General features: G+C 35.2%; 1 protein-coding gene and 1 long non-coding RNA gene across 5 annotated transcripts in view; one reads left to right on the top strand and one right to left on the bottom strand.

The window, feature by feature from the left end:
• Positions 1–17,737, bottom strand: part of LOC136036326 (TATA-box-binding protein-like) — a 166,796-nt gene that overhangs the window by 94,223 nt on the left and 54,836 nt on the right. The gene's annotated exons all lie outside the window — the stretch shown is intronic.
• Positions 1–17,737, top strand: part of LOC136036330 (uncharacterized) — a 350,999-nt gene that overhangs the window by 330,687 nt on the left and 2,575 nt on the right. The window contains exon 2 of the long non-coding RNA XR_010619702.1: positions 13,018–13,118. This is a non-coding gene — a long non-coding RNA (uncharacterized LOC136036330). The remainder of the gene's footprint in view (positions 1–13,017; positions 13,119–17,737) is intronic.

Below are 17,737 nucleotides of genomic sequence, written 5' to 3'. Positions count from 1 at the left end.
AAAGGCTTTAATCAAGTCAATTGGGATATCTAATGGGTAAGTACTTGATTTTTGTAATTTTCAGATTTTATTTATAACAACAGAGGGAGAAATTTGGGGGAAAGAGGTGGAGAGAGGAATAATTTGACCTGAGCCAGTGAAAGGGGGGAGACTTTGTACTATGGACGCAAGCTGCAGGTTCAAATCGTTGGCTATCTTATAAGGGGGCTCAGGGAGATGAAAATTAACTTCAACTGGGTTTTTTCCGCAAATCGCTTTAATTTTCCTGTACCATTGTTTGGGCTTGTTAGAATACAGATCTTTAACTTTACTATTGTAATACTCAGAAGCTGCCTTGCCTTTCTCAATTTTCTTTTCAGGAACTTTCTTAGATTATTAGCTTGTGTGATATGTCCTTGCTTGAACAAATTAATTTTTTGCTTATTAGTTTTTTAAAAGTCCCAGTAGTGTAAGGTTTATCGGTGGAGCACATTTTAATTTTTTTCACCGGAAAATGGGCTTCATTATTACTCGTCAATAAATTTTGGAGGGATAAAGCCTTGAAATCGACATCATTTGTTTGGTGCACAGGGGACTAATTTTCACTAGTGATCCAAGAGCCAAAATTGTAGAGTCCTGAGTCAATTACAGGTCTAAAGACGGTCTCAGTAATAGTAAAGGAATTTTTAACTGTAGCTAGGCTAAAGTGGTAACTACCCCCGAGAGGGGGCAGAATGGTGACGGGTCTGTAGAAATTTGAAATATTTGTGCATATTAAATCAAGAACAGAATTGCCTTTGCTAGTAGGGACTTTTACAATTTGTTTTAGACTAAAAGTAATACATGCAGATTCAAGTTTTAATTCATTTGCATCGCCTAAGAGGAAAATTCCAGCATTTGGGTATTTAGATAGTACATAGTCAGCAATGCCAGGCAATTTTTCAATGAAATTAATTTTTCAGCCGCTCTGTAGCCAGTAAAAACAGTAGTTAAAACAACACAAGACAATCAAATTGAAAGGACGGGGTAAGAACTTAGGTCGAATACAAACCCACAAAATTTCATCAAAGGGAGTTAAACAAGGAACTAATATTTCTGAAGGATAAAAATCATTACGGACAAAGAAAATAATTCCACCCCCTTTCTTACCCAGAGGGTGGGTTTTGGGTCTTAGTTTAATAAACTGGGAGAAATTGTTCATTTTTACATGAGTGAATTTCGAGTGTGTGCGTCTGTAATAGTGATTATGTCTGATCTATATATTTTAGAAAGGGAGTCTAATTCATTAAGTTTTTCAAAGTTAAGACTTTCAGCGTTGCTTAACAAAAGTGTAGGAAATTCAAAACGACCTGCAAAGGTACCATTTTTACACTTAACTTTATTTAAATTACAAATGGGTACAGGGGGTGTGGTGGGATTCGTAGCTGGGGCCAGATTAATTTAGTCACAACAAGGGACTGAGGGAGCACATTTGACTTTTTTGGGATAACTATTAGAATAAACATCGAACGATGAATTATTAGAGTAAAAGAAGGATTTGCCTTGGGGATTTGGAGGTGGGGGACGGGCAATGATATGGATGAAGCAGGAGGAGAACAATTAGGATTTATTACAAGACAATTATTGAATGCAAAAAGTCTCAGACCTGAGTCATGTTGACAGGGTAGGCACGAGGGATAAAACGAATGGGCTGGGGGTGGGTTTCGTAAAGTGCTGGGAAAGGGGGGCTGGTTGGGAATAGTGATTCATGTTCGTCAAGAAATTGCTGGTTTGCGGCAGAGTAGGGAGGGTATAGGGCAGCATACTGTGAGGGGGGAGGAAATAGGATTTCTGTATGCGAGGAGGGGGGGAGGTAACAGAGGATAAGGAAGGAAAGTTCGTAATCGGGAAGGGTTGTCAATTTTTGAGCTGTGTATGATGAACAATGATGAGAGATTTTTGCTTGGGTGCGGTGCACTAAAAAGGACGGCGGAAGGGAGATGAGTGGCTTTTACAATTTTATCTTTGGACAGGGACATTAGAACAGGGCCCCAGGGAGGAAAATTAACATCAGCTCCTGGTGGTGCATGGGCAAAACTAGAATATTTTTTTTACAAGCTAAAACTGGACAAAGCTTCACATGGTCAAAACTGCACTTAAGGGAACCACAACTACCTGAAATAAAATTATGACATATATGTAAAAATTTGCACTGCTTACTAAATTTACAACAATTATGATTAAAATGTTTGCATATCACATTTTTTTTTTTGCTAGAGCTTTTTTGCTGGAACTTGGTTGACGCACTTGGTTGAAAATCACGGATCTCATTTTTTTGAATGTAATTTGCCTTAGCTCTAATATCGAAAACACTTTTTTGCTGGAGCTTGGTTGAGGAAAAAATATGTTCAAATACACAATTGTCTCCTAATTGGCAAGAACCTGCCAAAATTATCTTAGCACATTTTGGTTTTAAAAGAAGCTCTGAAGAAAGTGAGAAAGTGGTCTTACCATTTCTGCATGAAAAATTAGTTAGCATGATCAGCAATTCAGCAATTTGATTAGACACTTAAGCATTGTTCAATTAAACAATTAGCAACTAAGCGATTGTTCTGCAATTAAGTCATTTTGTTTTCGCTATGTTCTTGAATGAATTTTGATTTATAAATTTCTGCAGTTTTATGTGTTAGCTGAGCTAGGGAGTGTACCAAGACACTATGATCATTAACAATTTATTATCATTTTCGTCCTGAAATACTTGATTACAGGAAAAAATTGGTCAGCTCAATGTATTATAAGTACAAAGGAACTAAAATATTATTTTGCTTATTGTGAGCGCACAAAGAGTTTAATTTGCATGCATAAGCCATTTTAATATGAAGGTAACAACAAATAATTAACTTAATTAATGATAATGGACTCTTGGAAGTCGGAACGCACTTAGTCGAATTTTGTCTCGCCATTGATATTTCCCGTTGTCAAAAAGTGTATTCTCATGGGTTAATATTCCTTTAGTTTCCCTTTTGGATAAAGTTGAAAAGCTTGTATCAGAATAGTGTACTATTTGCTTCATATTGAAAATAAGCATTCAATGGATCCTTTTGAAAAGAAAAATTTGTTGATAATCTCAGAGATTTTCAAGAATTTCAAGGATCAACGGATTTCTCTGAAATCCGTTGACTATCAAATATTACCTTAAATTACCTTGAATCGCAGCTTTGTGCGATATAAGGATTTTCTATCCTTGTGATGCTCCAGCGATGAAAAAAATTCGTTTGGTGTAGATAGTGGCTGTTTGAACTAGACTCTTGTGGAGGACTCTGCAGCTTCCCAATTATAAAGGAACTCCTGGATGAGCCATTCCTTATCAAGCTGGGAATTGATCGTGTAGGTTGAAGTTGCAGAAACTGTTTCCTCAGACAGTTGATTCCACAGACTGATGACTCTTTGGCTGAAGAAATGACTTCTATGTATACTCGTGGAATACATCATGGGGAACTTCATTGAATGTCATTACCATTATTAATAAAACAGCTACTACTACTGTTACAACTAAAACTAACGTTACTAATTTTAATTCTATTCCTACTACTACTACTGCTGCTTCTACTACTACTATTGCTGCTGCTCCTAATATTGCTAATATTACTGCTGGTACTACTGCTTTTATTGCTAAGGCTAAGGGTATTGCAAAAAAATAGGGAGATATTGAACCTGTTTTTAACTAAATCTAAACAAACTATGCTTACACAGTCTGTTATAAGGACAAATCAGCAATTCTTCAGCAAAGGTTGATGTTATTAAGTTCTAACTTTCAATGTGAGTTGTGTTGAAGGGGATTTTGAAGAAACCCAAGAGTAGTATGCAAAGCCTGCTACTGATATTAGTGCTGCTACAGTAACTGTTGCAACAACACAAGCTAATGGTATTAAGCTGAAGCTCAAGAGCACCTTAAATTATTCAGCTGAACCTTTAAGGGTAATTAGTCGAGGATTTCGAACTTTCGAAATTTTTAAAAAATATTAAAAAAAAATATGGGTATAAGGCACTATATTTGGAAAGGTGAAACTTTTAGGGAACACCTAGAGAGAGTTCCAAATAAATCAAATAATAGTAGGTGGCAGTATCATTGTAACTTTTGAACGAGCTAATTTGATTGAAAACTAAAACTTCTAGTTCCCCTTTTTAAGAGTCAAGAGTGATTGAAGGGCAAGAAGGCTTCACACATTTTCAAAATACTCCCCTCTCAAAATTTTTAAAAAGTGATTTTCCTCAGCATAATAGAACGGTCCACTACCTAGGTATGTGTGTCAAAGGCTATTGGTTATGCCAACACCCGTGGTAATGCATTTTACCCTTTGTAAATAAATTTTGCTTGAGTACTAAATGGTGCCTTAAACCTAAATGAAAAGGCAGTGGGTATATGCTGGTTGCCAAGAAAACATCTCAGCAATACCTCGAGAACAACTGGGGGGGGGGGGGGTATTAGGTTGAAACTTGTAGGGGCACTACTATTATATATTATGACGAGTAGGGCTGAAAACACCCAAAGCGAAATCAAGACCAGACTAAAATTTACCCTTTACCGAAAAAAAAAGTACATGGACATGAAAATATTTATTCTTTGTAGTGTTTTGGTTTGCGCCAAATTAAGATTACTATAACGAAAATTACTATTGCTATTACTGAAATTACTATTACACTGTAACTAAAACTAAATTAAACTGTTACTAAAGTTACTACGACGGAATGAGGCAAAATTGGCTCTATTTTGAACAGAAATAAGAGTTAGAAAATTCAGGGCACGATTAATAAGAAAAAAGACTGCTAGAAAAGCTGCAGAATTTTTCAATGGATTAAATAACAAACATATCGATTTCAAATTTTTTATGCAAATAAGAAACATTATTAAATTAATTCTATTTAATTTTACATTTTCTGCAATAGAAAAGTTTCAATGAAAAAAAAATTAGTGTCAATAAGCAACGGGTGGTTCTTTTAGATTATTAACTTTATAAAACACAATTTTTTTCAAAATGATTTTTTTAGCTTTAGGTAAGTATGAGCTACGGTTCACTTTTTACTAGGTTGTAGCTACTGCTGCAACCATGATAAATTGACTCAACAAGTAGCAAACAATGAACTATTCGCAAAGTGATAGATCACCCTACTAACCACTTATAAGAATGAGAAAATAAGACTTACGTTGAAACCTAGTTTTTGTATGATTCTGGCAACTTTTCTGGCTGCCAAGCGGGAGTCTGCCTCTGATTTGGCACCCCTGCACTCGACTCTTCCGCTGCTAAGAATCTTGGCTTCTGCTTGGGGATTTCTAATTCTCATGAACACAGCATCCTGACGTTTATCATAAATGACGTTCGAACCTTTGATGGCAATCTTCATCAAATTCAATGGGCATCCTGTATATACAGATGATACTATGTTCCTAAAACAAAATAATAATAAGAATACTGAAGAAGAGCATATGACCAAATACACAATGCTTAAGATTACTAGTACTAATGTAAACGCGGCTGAAAGAAAGTTTCTAAGAAATTTGGACGCAATTAGTGGTACGACAATTCTAAGAGTCCACACAATAATGAATTTAGTAAGCTTGTGAAGTTTTCCGCTAAAACTAATTATATTGTAAATATTTTCTTTTGTACATTGAAAATAAAATGAAAATCGCAGTGAAGTAAAATCTTGAGTAGATGAGCAATTAGTAGTATTATACATCAAATATTTGGTTTAATTTATTAGGTTGTTTCCAAGGCTGCTACAGACACATAGTTTTTTGGATATCGCTAATGACGTAGTAGGCCTTAGACTCTTATAGTTGCAAAAGGAAGTAACAGCCAAACTCTTGTTTGTAGTGATTTTTGTTCGTTTTAAACTTGATTTGTATGCGCAAGTTAGGTTTTACTCATTTTAAGATTTGATTATTCGCTTAAAATAGTACCTGTAGTATACTTGTTTGCTATGGCCTGATTGGTTTACGTTTTGTATTAAGATATAAGTTTTTATATTTATTGATCTTAAGTTTATTTCTGGCCTTTGCTGCTCTTTGAAAAACTTTTTTGGAAACTTTTTTACTAGTTAGCTTGAGGACAAAGACAAATACTTGACCTTCTTAATTGGTTTTCTATTGATTTTAAATTTCTGTTTTTAAAAAGAAGGCATTTGTAGCTAATTGGCTACAAATGGTAGTTTTTTGCACTAGGCAGTTTAAAAGAAAATTAACCTAAATCAATTAAAAGAAAATTTAAAAGAAAATTATATATATATATATATATATATATATATATATATATATATATATATATATATATAAAAATAAGTTGTCTGTCTGTGTGTCTGTCTGTCTGTCAGGTGACGTCATGTTTCTGTGTTGACTGACGTCATGAAGTTAGTTGTCGTCATTTTTGCTTTGACGGTGACGTCATTAATGGTATTTAACACATGCGTTCACGGAAAAATGTTTAATTGTAAAATGACTGAAGAACCTACAATGGCAACAGCCGAGGAAGCTGCTCAAAGAGTCTATGCCAAAAAACTTGCTGCTGATAGAGAAAGTAAGAAAAGAAAGCGTGTCGAGGAATCACAAGAACAGCAAGAAAACAGGCTTGCGTCTAAAGAACGCAAAACCGCGCAGTTAGATGAAAATCCACCTGGAAAGCGAGAGTCAAAACATATCAAAACTGAAAATGATAGCGATGATGATTGGGTTTGGGATTTTGACTTGGATAAGGTCATCAATGCCTACCAGATTTAAGTTAAAAAACAAAGGTTCGGCGATATGTACTTCATAGTGACGCTGAAAAATAAAGAAGAAAAAGAAAACTGAAAAAATGTAAAAAACTAAAAAAAACTAAAAAGAAAAAACACTCAAAGATAAATTACAGACCGGGACACAAATGACGACCGACACAGAGGGAATATAAATGACGACCGGGAACCTCAAAGAAAAATTACAGACTGGGACACCCGGACACAAATCACGACCGGGAATATAAATGACGACCGGGACACAGGGACACAACTACAACGGGGACGCCATAATATATAATAGTAGTGCCCCTACAAGTTTCAACCTAATACCCCCCCCCCCCCAGTTGTTCTCGAGGTATTGCTGAGATGTTTTCTTGGCAACCAGCATATACCCACTGCCTTTTCATTTAGGTTTAAGGCACCATTTAGTACTCAAGCAAAATTTATTTACAAAGGGTAAAATGCATTACCACGGGTGTTGGCATAACCAATAGCCTTTGACACACATACCTAGGTAGTGGACCGTTCTATTATGCTGAGGAAAATCACTTTTTAAAAATTTTGAGAGGGGAGTATTTTGAAAATGTGTGAAGCCTTCTTGCCCTTCAATCACTCTTGACTCTTAAAAAGGGGAACTAGAAGTTTTAGTTTTCAATCAAATTAGCTCGTTCAAAAGTTACAATGATACTGCCACCTACTATTATTTGATTTATTTGGAACTCTCTCTAGGTGTTCCCTAAAAGTTTCACCTTTCCAAATATAGTGCCTTATACCCATATTTTTTTTTAATATTTTTTAAAAATTTCGAAAGTTCGAAATCCTCGACTAATTACCCTTAAAGGTTCAGCTGAATAATTTAAGGTGCTCTTGAGCTTCAGCTTAATACCATTAGCTTGTGTTGTTGCAACAGTTACTGTAGCAGCACTAATATCAGTAGCAGGCTTTGCATACTACTCTTGGGTTTCTTCAAAATCCCCTTCAACACAACTCACATTGAAAGTTAGAACTAAATAACATCAACCTTTGCTGAAGAATTGCTGATTTGTCCTTATAACAGACTGTGAAAGCATAGTTTGTTTAGATTTAGTTAAAAACAGGTTCAATATCTCCCTATTTTTTTGCAATACCCTTAGCCTTAGCAATAAAAGCAGTAGTACCAGCAGTAATATTAGCAATAGTAGGAGCAGCAGCAATAGTAGTAGTAGAAGCAGCAGTAGTAGTAGTAGGAATAGAATTAATATTAGTAACGTTAGTTTTAGTTGTAACAGTAGTAGTAGCTGTTTTATTAATAATGGTAATGACAGTAGCAGTAGTTGTGGTAGTATTAGTAGCACTAGTATTTGCATTTATAGGAATAGCACTAGTTATAATAGCACAAATAGTATTAACATATTGCGTGCTAGTCAGTTGAAATCCATTTCACAAGTCCTCGAAGTTTTAACTTAATACTATGAGCTAGTGCTATAACATTACTGACGTGTTCTCTAGACAGCAAGAACATTCAAATAGCTCTTGAAATTTTTATCCTAATGCTCGTAGCCTAACAAGTTGTTACAATAGAAATAGGAGTTAAGTATTAGAAGGAAAAGTTGTAATTGTAGCAGTGGTAGTGCTGTTATTAGTAGTAGCAGGCACTTGATCTTCCTCTTTGAGCATTCGCTGAAAGTTCCAATTAAATACCCAATCCTTCTTTTTTTATGTACCCTCTTTTGACAAATTGAATGTTCATAGTGTCTTTTGATTTATTTAAAATATCCTATAGTATTCTCTCAAATTTCCACCTTCATAGACTTAGCCTTAATAGTACTAGCATCATAGTACTATCGGCGGTAGTATAAGAAGTAGTAGCAGTAGCTCAGTGATGTATTCGTAATAATATTAACAGAACTAGCAACAGTGTTAGCAATCGTAACAGCATGTACAACTGTTAAATGCTACTTGTGGTATCCCCTCCAAATGTCCCATGACAGCTCTATCCCTACCGTGACAGGCCCTATCGCAGTGCACTATTGAAGTTTCCAACCCTTCATATTTATCTTCCAACACACATATCTTTCTAATCCTGCAACATACTTATGCCTCTAATCTGGCAGCTCACCAGGAACCTGCAGCCAAACTAGCTGTAGTCCGAATATCTGCAGCCAATTGGCCACAGCCTGGGTACCTGCAGCCAACCTACAAAAGCCAACCTGTAGGTGCAGCAAACCTACAGCTGCCTGTGAACCTGCTCCCAAACTACAACTGACCGGGTACCTGAAGCCCACCTAAAACTACCCAGATACTTATAGTAAAATGGAGTAATCAACCCCTCGCATCCCCTCAATGACTCCGAGCACTGTGCCCAGTGATCTGGTCTTGTTGCTATAAACCAAAAATTGTACAATGTGACATCGTTCTTTAATTAGGCAGCGTTGTAAAAATTAAAACTTAAAACTTCTTTCTGTTCCTTAGACGTAGTATCAATGTTATTTTGACAACCTGAATGCAATTATGCCTTTCTGATTTAGTTAAATAGTAAGAGTGTAAGTAGTTAATATAGCAGCTCTGAAAGCTTCAACTTGATACTTTTAGTCACTCCTGAGCAATCGCTAACTCCTCTTATTGACAATTAAACAAAAAAAAGTTTTAATTAACTGAAAGTAAGGAGTGACATTAAAACTTAAAACGAACAGAAATTACTTAGTGTAATGAAGGGGCTGTTCCTTCCTCAATGCCCCACTCTTTCAAACAGTTCGTGATAACGAACAGTAGTAAGGAGCGACCCAAACTCTAAAAAATGGCATTTCGATACCAATGGCTTCATCAAAAGAATCTTATTTTAATGCTGATTTTAATTATATAAGTTTCATTAAGTTTAGTCTTACCCATCAAAAGTTACGAGCCTGAGAAAATTTGCCTTATTTTAGAAAATAGGGGGAAACAACCCCTAAAAGTCATAGAATGTCAAAGGCAGATCACGGATGCGTGTTTATTTGTTTCTTTGTTGTTTTTTTTGTTTTTTTTCTCTGGGGTGACCGTATCGATCCAGTGGTTCTAGAATGTTTTGAGAGGGCTCATTCTAACGGAAATAAAAAGTTCTAGTGCCCTTTTTCAGTGACCAAAAAAATTGAAAGCCACCTAGGCGCTCCCACGCTAATTATTTTCCCAAAGTCAACGGATCTTAATTCTGAGATAGCCATTTTATTCAACGTAGTCAAAAAATCTTATAACTATGCCTTTGGGTAAATAAATATAAAAAGTTTTTTCAACTGGAAGTAAGGAGCAGCATTAAAACTTAAAACAAACAGAAATTGTTACGCATATGAGGGGCTCACCTCATCCTAATACCTCGCTCTTTACGCTAAAGTATTTTTAGTAATTTCAACTATTTATTCTACGGCTTTTGTGATTCAGGGGTCATTCTTAATGAATTGGGACAAAATTTAAGCTTTAGTGTTAAGAGCGGGTGAACGCCCTCATATATGTAATAAAAACATGAGGAAACAAAAGTTCGCTACCTAAGTTCTAGTTGCCTTTTTAAGTAACCAAAAAATCGGAGGGCAACTAGGCCACCTCCCCCGCTCCTTTTTTTATCAAAATCATTCGATCAAAACTATGAGGAAGCCATTTAGCCAAAAAAAATAAAAAATATGCAAATTTCGGTTTAATTATTCCTCTGCGGAGAGCCAAAATCAAAACATCCATTGATTCAAAGATGTTCAGAAATTAAATTAAAAAAAATAAGTTTTTTAGCTGAAAGTAAGGAGCGACATTAAAACAGAAATTACTTCGCATATGAAAGGGGCTGCTTCCTCATCAACTCCCCGCTCTTTACACTAAAGTTTGACTTTTTCTCTCAACTCTACTTTTTAAAACAGTAAAAAACTTTAGCGTAAAGAGCGGGGCGTTGATGAGGAAGCAGCCCCTTTCATATACGAAGTAATTTCTGTTCGTTTTAAGTTTTAATGTCGCTCCTTAATTTCAGCTAAAAAAAACTTGTATTTTTTTATTTAATACGCTAAAGTTTGACTCTTTCTCTCAACTCTACTTTTTAAAACAGTAAAACATCTTAGTGTAAAGAGCGGGGCGTTGAGGAGGGAGCAGCCCCTTTCACATAAGAAGCAATTTCTGTTCGTTTTAAGTTTTAATGTCGCTCCTTACTTTCAGTTAAAAACTTTTTTTTGTTTGATTTCTGAACGTTTTTTAATTAATGCATGTTTTGATTTTGGCTCTCCGCAGATGAATAATTAAAACAAAACTTCGATTTTTTTTGGCTAAATGGCTTTCTCATAGTTTTGATCGAATGATTCTGAGAAAAAAGGAGCGGGAGGAGGCCAAGTTGCTCTCCAATTTTTTGGTTAGTTAAAAAGTCAACTAGAACTTTTAATTTTTTACGAGCGTTTTTATTAGTAAAAGATATGTGTTACTTACGAGTTAGCTTACGCAACGAACTTCTGTATTCGTATGTTTTTATTACGTATATGAGGGGGTTTACCCCCCTAGCTCTGTACACTAAAGCTTAAATTTTGTCCCAATTTCTTAAGAATGACCTCTGAATCACAATGGCCTTAGAATAAATAGTCGAAATTACTAAAAATCATTTAGCATTAAAAAATTAAGAGCGAGGTACTAGGAGGAGGTGAACCCCTCATATGTGTAATAATTTTTGTTCGTTTTAAGTTTTAATACTGCTCCTTACTTTCAGTTGAAATTTTTTTTCATATTTATTTTTTCATTGTTTTTGTTTAATATAATGCTAGAAAATCCTGCACTCCGTTCATGGAAAGTTTCTTTCCCCATGACAAATTCCTCCATAGAAAGCTCCCCCAACATATCCCCTCTTCTCAACCCCTTCCCCCCAATCAAAAAATCCCGCTGAAAACATCTTTAACACTTCCCAATAACCATTACTACATGTAAGCACTGGTCAAAGTTTGTAACTTGTAGCCCCTCCCACGGGGGCTGAGGGGGAGTAAGTCGTCCCCATATACATAGTCATAAAGTTTTTTGACTGTGTTGAATAATGACTTTCTCAGAATTTTGATCCGTTGACTTCGGGAAAATAATTAGCGTGGTAGAGGGCCTATGTGCCCTCCAATTTTTTGGTCAGTTAAAAAGGGCACTAGAACTTTTCATCTCCGTTAGAATGAGGCCTCTCTTAACATTCTAGGACCACTGGTTCTATGTGAGCACCCCTGGGGATAAAAAAAACAACAAAAAACGAAAAAAAAACAAATAAACACATCCGTGATCTGCCTTCTGGCAAAAAATACAAAATTCCACATTTTTTAAGATAGGAGCTTGAAACTTCTGCATAAGGGTTCTTTGATACTTTAAATCTGAGGGTGTGAATTTCATCAAGATTCTATGACTTTTATGGGGTGCTTCCCCATGTTTTCTAAAATAAGGCAAATTTTCTCAGGCTCGTAACTTTTGATGGGTAAGACTAAATTTTATGAAACTTATATATTTAAAATCAACATTAAAATTCAATTCTTTTGATGTAGCAATTGGTATTAAAATTCTGTTTTTTAGAGTTTTGGTTACTATTGAGCAGGGTCGCTTCTTACTATAGTTAATATTAAGTGATATCTTGGATATAGTGCTTATGTAGCAGCAATAGTTGTAGTAGTAGCGACATTAGTTAGCTTATATTAGTAAATTACACCATTGAAACTTTCCTATTGCAGAGCATAGAAACTAAAATTCGTTGCAAAGTAGTGGTGCTAAGTTTGAAGTTACGGAAAGCCTTGATCAGACTTGACTCAAAACTTTGAGGATGTGAAATTACTTTGAACTTTGTCCTTTGAGTGTCTTTGATTTTCAAACAATAGACAGGTTCTTTAAAAGCGGGATTGAGAAGACATGAAAAGAGTAGAAATTCTTTTTTTGAATTTGCAGACACAAGTTATTTTTGTGTTATGCTTTAAACACATACTTTTGCATTATGCTTTTCAGGTGGAGTCCAATTTAGTATTATTCAACAAAAGCAATAGTACCATAATCTTCAAGAATCAAAACTATAACTATAGTATAGTTCAAATTGAGGGAAGTAGCTTCAGTTGAAAACCGGATACATTGGGTTAAATTTTTGTTGGAGTCAGGGCTGTCCTTAAAAAAGTAGAGAGGTCATGGTCGGTATTTCTAACTTCTAATGCCATGGAGAGTGACAACCTGACCGGTGGATGTCTTTTATTTCCGTTGGATAAGTTAACACTCTGTTTATTTGTTTGTTTTTGAGTCTTATATGTTTGATTTTATTGTTCGTTTTAAAGTGTCACGATTAATTATTCGCTCTTTCATTTACAGGTAAAATTCTTAAATTTCAAAATTAAGAATATTATTGCCACCTACGATACGGAGTTTCAAATATGTATAGAGTGCGTACCTATTTGGTTCAAGAATTTCAGGTAACTGCATATATTGAATTAATGGCACTAGTACAATGACCTTAAATGTTTAAATACTTGATTTTATCTAGAATTCATAGGCCTTGATAAACAGCATGACTAATGGTGTTGGCATAATTATCTGAGGTGACCGACTGGGCAAAACCGAGAAACTTAAATAATTTTATATAAATAGGTTTGGTATAATATGATAATTTTTATTAGCTCAACACACAACAGTACAAGGTCTGGCATTATATACACCGATGGGAATATACGTCCCACAGCAGAAAATGAATGCAATATCACAATTACAAACTGTAAGAGACTTAAAAATTTGCAGTATCCCAAGATACTCCTAAGTAAAAAGGACCAGTCCAGCAATTTAAATATGAAAGTTGTTCGATCCCATAAAGTGTGTCTTTTATACCATAGGTCAACCAAATTATTCCAGACGACAGACTACATAAGCAAGGAAGCGGTTGTTTCTCAATTTCCTTTCAAAGCCAGCACGTACAAAGGATGTAGGGTTGTTTTATGATTAATTTCTACATCTTTACCTTAATAAAAAGGGCTATTTCAAAACTTCACATTTTGTATTTTGCATCTTGATATTTTTACCAAAATCAAATTCTAACTTAATTAGTCAGCTTTACTAGAGTATATAATCTCCTTGAACAGAGCCGTTTTATTTATGTTAAATAATGAATTAAAATGCATTATATTTTATTCTGCCAAATCATTCCGGTCGACAGACGTACATAAGCAAGGAAACGGTTGTTTCTCAATCTCCTTTCAAAGCCTAAACGTACAAAGGATGTGGGGTTGTTTTACAGTTAATTTCTAAATCTTTACTTTAATAAAAAGGGCTATTTCAAAACTTCACATTTTGCATTTTGCATCTTGATATTTTTACCAAAATCTAATTCTGACTTTATTAGTCAGCTTTACTAGAGTACTTCCCACCTTGAGAAGAGCTGTCCCAACTCTGTATTTTACTTTGAAACAACAATTTCAAGTATTTTGAACATACTTCCTATGTTGCCATTATTTATTGGTCATTATTTTGCATACAACCTCACTTAGTTTCTTTATGGTTATCTCTATGGCTAAATGTCAATCCATTTCTGATCTCCTGTAATGTTATCAATTTTGGAATCTATCCTTGTGTAGGCTATCTCTTTTTATTGCATTTGGTATCAACCGAGTGAAATATAGCGATCGCAAGTTCTGTCGGTCTGTCCCGGTTTCGCTACTTTAAGCACTTCCAGGTAAGCTAGGACGATGAAATTTGGCAGGCGTATCAGGGACCAGGCCAAATTAAATTAGAAATAGTCGTTTTTCCTAATTTGACCATCTGGAGGGGGGGAGTGGAGGGGCCATTAATTCGGAAAAAATAGAAAAAATGAAGTATTTTTAACTTACGAACAGGTAATGAGATCTTAATGAAATTAGATGTTTGGACGAATATCGTGTCTCAGAGCTCTTATTTTAATTCCCGACCAGATCCGAAGACATTGGGGGGGAGTCGGAGGGGGCGGGAACCTAAAATTTTGGAAAACGCTTAGAGTGGAGGGATCGGGATGAAACTTGGTGGGAAAAACAAGCACAAGTCCTAGATACATGATTGACATAACCAGAACGGATCTGCTCGCTTTGGGGGAGTTAGGGGGAGGGTTAATTCTGAAAAATTAGAAAAAATGAGGTGTTTTTAACTTACAAAGGAGTGATCAGATCTTAATTAAATTTGATATTTGGAAGGATATCGTGTCTCAGAGCTCTTATTTTAAATCCCGACCGGATCTGGTGACATTAGGGGGAGTTGTGGGGAGGACCTAAAATCTTGGAAAACGCTTAGAGTGGAGGGATCGGGATGAAACTTTTTGGGAAGAATAAGCACAAGTCCTAGATACGGGATTGATATAACCGGAACGGATCTGCTCTCTTTTGGGGAGTTGGGGGGGGGAGAGAGTTAGTTCTAAAAAAATACAATTTCTTAAATAGGATTGATAGGATCTTAATTAATAGGATTAAAAACGATCTAATAGGATTAGAAAGTTAAAAATAGAGGTATTTTTAACTTACGAAAGAGTGATCGTATCTTAATGAAACTTCATATTTAGAAGGACCTCGAAACTCAAATCTCTTATTTTGAATTCCTACGGGATACAGTGTCACTAGGGGGGGGGGGCGGAAATCTTGGAAAACGTTTAAGGCGGAGAGATCAGGATGAAACTTGGTGGAAAGAATAAGCACAAGTCCAAGGAGCCTCTGATTTTAGCTTTAAAGCAGTCTAGTGATTCTTACAATTTTGCTAGAGCTTATACCTTATGAGCTCTTGGCTCTTGGTCCTTCCGACCTCGTCACAAGTGCCATATGAACTCTCAGCACTTGTTTCTTTTTGTTTTAGTCTTGAAGACACTTTCTTTTCATACCTTTTCTAATATGCATCTGTATATGGGAATATTAACGAAATTTCTTCTCTCTCTGCCCCTCTTGACCTTTTGTCCCTTTTTCCGTCTTGAACAACAAAGGTTGAAACTCTTTGGGATTAGGGTCTTAGCTTTATTTTTTGCCACATTAGCTCTTTGCCTGTAAAGCAAAGAGCTGTTGGTCTTTCCCACATTAATAACGAAGACAAAAGTTCAAAAAGGGGAATTTTAAAAGACTACTAACATGAAACATGTATACATGTACTCATGTATTGCATGTACCCACGGAACATGTACAATTTCTAAAATATAGAAAGTGCGTAAGCGCAATGGTCAAAAGTAGCGAGACCGGTTGGTTAGGCAAACGAAACGTTCGCCACCCTGAATTCATGTGTTGGAGCTGAAAATCATACTTAGTTCTGATTTAAATGTTTTTTTGTTATTGTAATTTTTTTTGTAATTCAGGTATATCGCCTTTACTTTAAGTGGCATTGCAATACATTGTATCTTGCGGTAAATGATAATCTTTTTCAGTGTCTTTTTACTCGATCTTTGTGAATTAACAACTGCACTTTAATAACTCCGCTTGTTCTTTTATACACAGGCCTCATTTATTTTCTGAGCCGAAAGTAAATGAAATGTCTAATTCTTTTAATCAGAATATTGTAAGACATAGCTTTCTGCTTTTTATTTAGTTTAAAAGTAAGATTTGACTTTGTAGAATTTTGTATATTCTTTTTTTAAGAGGAAATTCGATTGTATCAATTCCTCAATTGTAAAAAGTTCTCAGTCGAATGCAGCATAATCTACTAACAACGTAAATTGACTGCTCGTTTGAATTAAAAAATGATCCCATCTACTTCTTGGTGTCAAATGCACTGCAATTTAAAAGGCGTAAGATGACGATAAACTGCTCTTTTCATACCTTTTCTAATATGCATCTTCTCTTTTATCATAACCGACTAATGGCTTACGCAATAAAAATCAAAGTAATTTTTGAAACTGTATGATTATTTTGAGTTTGAGCTGAATTGACATTAATAATTAATATATTTGGATAGCATGTTTGACCTAACATCCATTTTCAGGTCTTAGGAGTGCCTTGGATACATTAAACATTATATTTTGTTTTATTTTAACGAGTGACTTTAACATTATCATAAGATAATACAACATTTTCTTTAACTTAATTAAATCCATTTATTCTATAAGAAATTTGCTTATAGCATACGCCGTAGGCCTAGAATATAACTGATTTTATTTCACTTGTCAATCTTCAATTTGATTGTTGAGTTTAAACTAATTACTGCATGCTGCTGAAGTACTTTGAATGAATGAATTGCGGTTTAATCAAACAGTTCGTGGTAACGAACTATAGTAAGGAGCGACCCGGCTCAATAGTAAATGAAACTCTAAAAAACAGAATTTTGATGCTAAGAGATGCATCAAAAATATTGACTTTTCATGCTGATTCTAAATATATAAGTTTCATCAAATTTAGTCTTTGTCATCAAAAGTTTCGAGCCTGAGAGAATTTGCCTTATTTTAGAAAATAGGGGGAAATAACCCCTAAAATCATAGAATCTTACCGAAAATCACACCATCGCATTTGACGCATCAGAGAACCTAGTAGCAAAAATTTCAAGCTCCTATCTACAAAAATGTGGAATTTTGTATTTTTTGCCAGAAGACAAATCACGATTTTTTTTTTCTTTTTTTCTTCCAGGGGTCATCATATCGACCAAGTGATCCTAGAATGTCGCAAGAGGGCTCATTATAATGAAAATGAAAAGTTCTAGTGCCTTTTTTAAGAGATCAAAAAAATTAGAGGGCACCTAGGCCCCCTCCCACGCTCATTATTTCCCCAAAGTCAACAGATCAAAATTTTGAGATAGCCATTTTGTTCCGCATAGTCTAAAACCATAATAACTATGTCTTTAGGAATTACTTACTTCCCCACAATCCCTGGGGGAGGGGCTGCAAGTTACAAACTTTGACAAGTGTTTACATATAGTAATGGTTATTGGGAAGTGTACATACGTTTTCAGGGGGATTTTTTGGTTTGGGGTTGGGGTTGACGGGGCATTTGTGGGAGGATCTTTCCTTGGAGGAATATGTCATGGGGGAAGAAAAATTCAATGAAAAGGGCGCAGAATTTTCTAGCATTATTACAAAAAACAATGAAAAAATAAACATGAAAACGTTTTT

Source organism: Artemia franciscana, chromosome 15 (assembly GCF_032884065.1).
Source record: "Artemia franciscana chromosome 15, ASM3288406v1, whole genome shotgun sequence".
Taxonomy (NCBI): domain Eukaryota; kingdom Metazoa; phylum Arthropoda; class Branchiopoda; order Anostraca; family Artemiidae; genus Artemia; species Artemia franciscana.
The sequence above is the reverse complement of the archived record's forward strand: the minus strand, read 5'-3'. Positions and strand labels throughout refer to the sequence as shown.